Genomic DNA, 6000 nt, shown 5'->3' on the forward strand with positions numbered 1-6000 from the left:
GGCATAGCATCCATGCCCGAGTTCAGCAGGAGATAGGGAACAACGTAAAATGCCCTTTAGTTATTCCAAAATCTTTGGTGTATTTGTTAGCCTGTAGTGTCCCAATGTTGGGCAAAGGCCTCCAAAAAAAAATTAATAATCTTTTTTGGGTGACTCCCCTCGATTTATTTCAAATGAGGATAAATTACCTAGTACCCACGTCTTTTTCTACACATTTTGCTAGTCTACTTTAGAAGAATTATAAATTGGCTATTATGTACTAGCGTAAGGTCGCAATTTCGTCACTTAATTCCACAAGAGAAAAAATTGACTCTACAAAAAGGGAAAGAGTTTTAAAACCAAATCTTCTCAAATTAAATTCAGGAATACAATAATATATAGGTGTCTATAGAACATTAACTTTTAAAACACTCCTAGTACGCCGCACCTAGCATCGGAATTCTTGGCTTCGTCATGACTAACGAAATTATTTTTTACGATATGGAGCCTATTTAAATTATAATAAAAAAAACACAATACGTTTACTAGATCGACGTTATTATCCAAATTTCTATGAAAGGTTCAAGTAGGCTTTATGATTCCTAATATTAATTTGATATTAAACAGGACTGCATCCTTACGTTCTGATACATAACCTTACTAACTTTTTGGGTAGGTATAGAAAAAAAATACTTTTCTTGAAAATTTTCAATAGAGTCATTGTTCTAGGAAATCTCAATTAACATATTTTATGGTAATCTACTTATCTTTGATAATCATATTTTTAAAGTTTATCATAGTGTATTCATTATTCAATGTTATAAGTTTATAACACATGTGTTGTAAAATAAAGAAAACAGATAAAAGCAATTTTATTTTTTATCTCAAGACCAATCTCTTCATTTGATATATTTACACATGTTAATCACAATATTAGGGGTTGCTGTTAGACGTGCAAAAAATACATATATCTACATATAAGTACATTATTAAGGACATGAAATATTTAGGAGGTACGTACCTAGGTACTAACCATATTTGTGCTGGCTCTAAAAAAAATTATAGCGACGGCACGTCTCTAGTCAGATCGCCATATTAATGTTTACCAGTTGATCAAGTGTAAATAAATAAACAATAATTAATATCTACTTTATCAGATGACTTCCCTTCATAGTCAGTAGACATTTTATTAGTACATACATAGGTGTAGAGCGGGGAATCTCCGGAAAAATTCCAATCCGTTTACTAATGCAACGTAAAAACGAAAATAAGTCATCAACCTTAAAACCTATCCCCACGTTATAGAAACGTTAATAAATCACTCGAGACGTGTAAAAAAAAAGAATCTTGCCAAGGCTGGAAAACAATGATGCATATTTCCGTTAAAGCTTAGCAGTAGCTTAAAAGCATGGAGCGTAATCCTTACAACTTTCTCCCAGATGGTTGGCGCGTCTGGCATACAGCCCTTTCACACAAAACGACAAAAAATGTCCTGTCTTCGTCCTAAAAAACTTGAAGCGAATTCTTTACGGCACGAAACAATTTCCTGTCCGCGCTTTAGCTGTACATAAATTACATATGTGCACAATGCACATACAACGTGAATGAATTAAACACATTGAATTTTGGGTTTGATTTTGCTGTTACATCTACTTACATAATATATTTTGTTTAAAAATCGAATACATTATTTATATTATATTTACTAATGGAATATATTTTATTATTTACTAATTTAAGGGCCATAAATCTTAATTTCCACTCACCCGCAAATTTTTTACTTTTTTTGTCAAGGTGTACAAGTTTAAGTATAACACTATTGTGAAACGTTAGAATAAGTGAATTGTAAAATTCTTTGAAATAAATGTCTCTAAACCTAAATTCGTCAATAAGAAAGCAACCCCTATTGGAAGTCATTTTTTAAATTTTAGTGGCATGCACAATGTCTGTAATGATTTATCTTTTATTTTAATTCACAAAGTCATTTTTTCTATTTATTTAACAAGCAAAGGCAGAGATTGAATCATTAATTCCAATTTCCAATAGATACTCTGTCCACTTTTTATATACTTTTATATTATTATAAAACATATCTGCAACATTACAATATCCTGCACTACAAAAAAACCTTTAAAGTTTAAAGAAATAAAAATAACAATAAATTTTTAATATTTTAAATTAAATCTCATGTGACACAAAACCTAACTTTCAATAGAACTGCCTAGAACACGACTGCCTAGATGTGTGAATATACCTTGCATTCTAATTTCATTTTTTACTCATAGCGCAAGATTTTTAAATTTTCTATATTAAAAAATTATGGTGCACCTAATAGCCCCGGTTCTCACTGCTTGATTCTGTAAGTGTCTATTTTTTTGACCAAATTATTAAACATGTACAAAACCAAAAGTAATGTTACAGATATTCTCTCAGTGAATAAACAATAGGCTGAAAGTATCTATAGTTATAAACTTTGGTTATTTTAAAACTCGCAACTATCAATTATCAATAAGTAAATAGGAAATATACAGATTTGTTAAATAAATGTTTCTTTTCAACAATATTATAATATGTAAGTTATTTAAAACACATCATACACTCTCTTACACTAACGTAATGGCACCGAATTCCGACCACTGATTGATACGGCTAAATGAATCCTTTAAAAGATAAATTAAATACTCTAGAGGTCATAAGAAAAAATGATATTATGAAAGATTACGAACTTATATTTTAAAATATGCACATAATTGTATTTCATAATGGCTTTTTATTACTTAAATTTGGATTTTAACTGTCACGACTGGAAATTAACTGAAAGCACCATTTTCCGACCGACTGAGTACAAATACACGTGTTTCCGACAACTGAGTAGCTAGATTCCGACCAGCCAAATATTTTCTACTAAAATCAACTTTATGGTAATAGAAATACAATGGAAATTCGTAAAAACCCGTTTCGTCTTTTCACTGCATCACGCGTTGACCGATTTCGATAATTCTTTTTTTATTATATTACTTGAAGTACGAGGATGGTTCTTATGGAGAGATATTTTAAATATGTACCACGGGCGAAGCCGGGGCGGACCGCTAGTTTTAAATAATATTTGAGCATTTATTATAATAACAAAAACTAACTCTATGTTAGACTGTAGTAGTTCACTGGTCATCCACACTAATTTAGAATGTCCCATTGACTACTTTGCTCAATTCTAAAATCCATTTCACCTAAAGTATTATTTCAGCTAATGAGAATATTACTTCAGCCCCTTTTTTATCACTCATGATGATGACCTGAAATAAACGCATGCAATTTCACTCAAGCACAGCGCAAGCAAAAGCAACCCAGTTGGACGGAAACAGGGAAATAAATCGCACCTAGATTCCGACCAAACCTACATTTGCGTAATAAAGCCTCTAAACCGAAATTGATATTCATTTTTAGTTCATTTCTATTTCATATGTACACTTATAAAGATCTCACAATTTCGTAGTTGTGCAATTATGTGTCATAAACGTAAAATATAGGGTTTTTAAACCAGACCGGTCTTTGTAAATGAATAACAAAAAAATCAAAAAAGTGTGTCAGTTAAAACGAATATTACAAATAATCCATTAAAGTTAGTATTGGTCGCATACAGGTGTTGTATGTAAGCATAGCGTTTAGAATAAATAACTTAATACGAAACCTCCACAAAACAACATGCATAATAGAAAATTACCTTCTTTTAAAAAGTGCGAAATTCCTTTTACCGACCGATTCGGTCGGATTTCGGAATGTTGTTATTTTGACAAGCTCCTCATTCCGTCCATAATTATTTGTCCAAAAAAACCTATAAAAACACGCTATCTTGGCATGTATATTTTAAAATTAATAATTTAAAACACCAATAAAACGTTTAAAGTAAATTAACCACAAACTTACCAGAGTATTTAGCGTAAATATCCAAATGTTTATTTTCACCGTTTTATGTTTTTTTCGCATTCAATCCAATGCAAACTACACCCTCGCCTAGCTTTTCTTGGATTGACGAAATGTCGGTTAAAATTTGAAACCCAATTTTGGACAGATGACGTACGATAAGTGATTGGATCGAAAGCCTTCAGTTTCACGAATGTCGCGCGTATTTTAAACGTTTTATCAAATAAAAATCAAAATGGTCGGATAGAGGAGGCTAGTCGGAAACCGGTGCCGTTACGTTATATCTTTTCTTAATAAATAAATTTAAGACGGGTGAGAAACGGAGAAATGGATTTTTATGAATTTTGGTTGATTTGTTTCTACTTACTTAAAATTTTGAATAATACCTATAGGTAGAAAAGGTAGAACTTTTGTTTGAATATGACTATAAAATAGGAGAAAAATATAATGATCCATTTATTTAACATGCATGCATGCTTATAACTTAAATAATAAAAATGTTATAATAATAAATAAAAAAATTTACTATTGCTAGGTAAGGAATAAGAATATGTACATAGAATAAAGCCGAGTTTAATGAAAGCGGCTGTATTTGTTAATGATGAAGGTTTTCTTAGCAAACTACTATTAATATTTCAATTATAAACAGATCACAGAACATAGAAATGATATGATTATTATATAAATACTAGCGGTCCGCCCCGGCTTCGCCCGTGGTACATATGAAAAATAGATGTTGGCCGATTCTCAGACTTACCCGATATGCACAGAAAATTTCATGAGAATCGGTCCACCCGTTTCGGAGGAGTATGCAGACTAACATTGTGAAACGAGAATTTTATATATAAGATATACTATTATGGATAAAACATAATATTATATTATAATCATGTCACTTCCTATGATCAAGTAAATGAGGCACATTATTTCCTGGTCTTTGAATGAAGTATTCTTCGTTAATATTTGTTGCAGTTTAATTACATCACACACTAAATGTAACCAATAATTAATTAAAATTAGACTTTTGATAGAGCCTAATTTCAAAAAGATTGATATAATAGCTTAAATAAGAATTTATAAACTTATTATAGTATTATTTTTCTGTATTTCATATCTTCAATTTGTAATCATATTAAAATATCATAATTTATGTATATATGTGTATGTGTATGTCAATTCTGTACTATTTCCATAAAAGGCAAATTTAAGATAAATATGAAATTTAACTTGAATTACTTACATAGTAATCAACTGTGCAGCAGCTGGATCATTGCTGTTCAGAATTATTTATAAACAATTCAAGTTGCAAGGCAACCAATGCATTTATGTAGTGTAATCAGCTGATAAGAGCGATTGGGACGCGAGGTACGTACGTAGGCAGGTTGCATATGACAGGCGCATGCTTAGATTTTGACCGAAATCAATTAGAATATTCACTCGTGTTACACATAGCACTGAAGCGCGTGAACCTACGAGCTATGACTAATAATGGACGTCAACAGTTTAGCAGGCAATACCACGGCTGCGCCGCACGGTGCACAAAATCGAATACCATTACTTATTCACTGATGCAAAATTACAGCCGTGTGCGGCCTACATGCGCAGACAACGTTTCGATATGAGCTAGACTTATACCGCCTTCTCAACTCACCGTCGCTTTCCATTGTTAAGAACACGATGCACAGCGTAAACAACCAAACCACATAATAAAACAAAATGGAAGTCCGGATCGCGCTCGCAACGAGATGAGAAATTTTATGAGCGCTATGAACACCTCTCGAGTAGTAAAACGTTGTTACTATCCTATCGTAGTATTTTAACAGCCCCCCCACCAAATAATTATCTGCCTTCACTGCACTCGATTGTTCACTTTACAAAGAAATAGGTCCACGAACACTATAATACGACACACATTGTATAGTTTAACAACGTTTTGCACTAATTTTTACATCCACTTGAAAATAATAATCATTGAAGCGTTTGACATCGCGAGACAAAACACCCACACCAAAAAATTCTACATAGCGACTGGCCTGGCCCATAATAATTTCCACTCGAATATATTCCTATTTCACTCGTTCACCATTCATTTAATTATTT

At 31.9% G+C, this 6000-nt stretch overlaps 1 protein-coding gene across 1 annotated transcript in view; it reads right to left on the reverse strand.

The window, feature by feature from the left end:
• Positions 1-5941, reverse strand: part of cic (Putative transcription factor capicua) — a 37562-nt gene extending 31621 nt beyond the window's left edge. The window contains exon 1 of the mRNA XM_090113977.1: positions 5552-5941. The gene's annotated coding sequence lies outside the window, so the exon portion shown is untranslated. The remainder of the gene's footprint in view (positions 1-5551) is intronic.
• Positions 5942-6000: the final 59 nt, after the last annotated feature.

This window comes from Colias eurytheme, chromosome 20 (assembly GCF_061535395.1).
Source record: "Colias eurytheme isolate Ceu_HAF_F1 chromosome 20, ilColEury1 Martin Lab GWU primary, whole genome shotgun sequence".
Classification (NCBI taxonomy): Eukaryota; Metazoa; Arthropoda; class Insecta; order Lepidoptera; family Pieridae; genus Colias; species Colias eurytheme.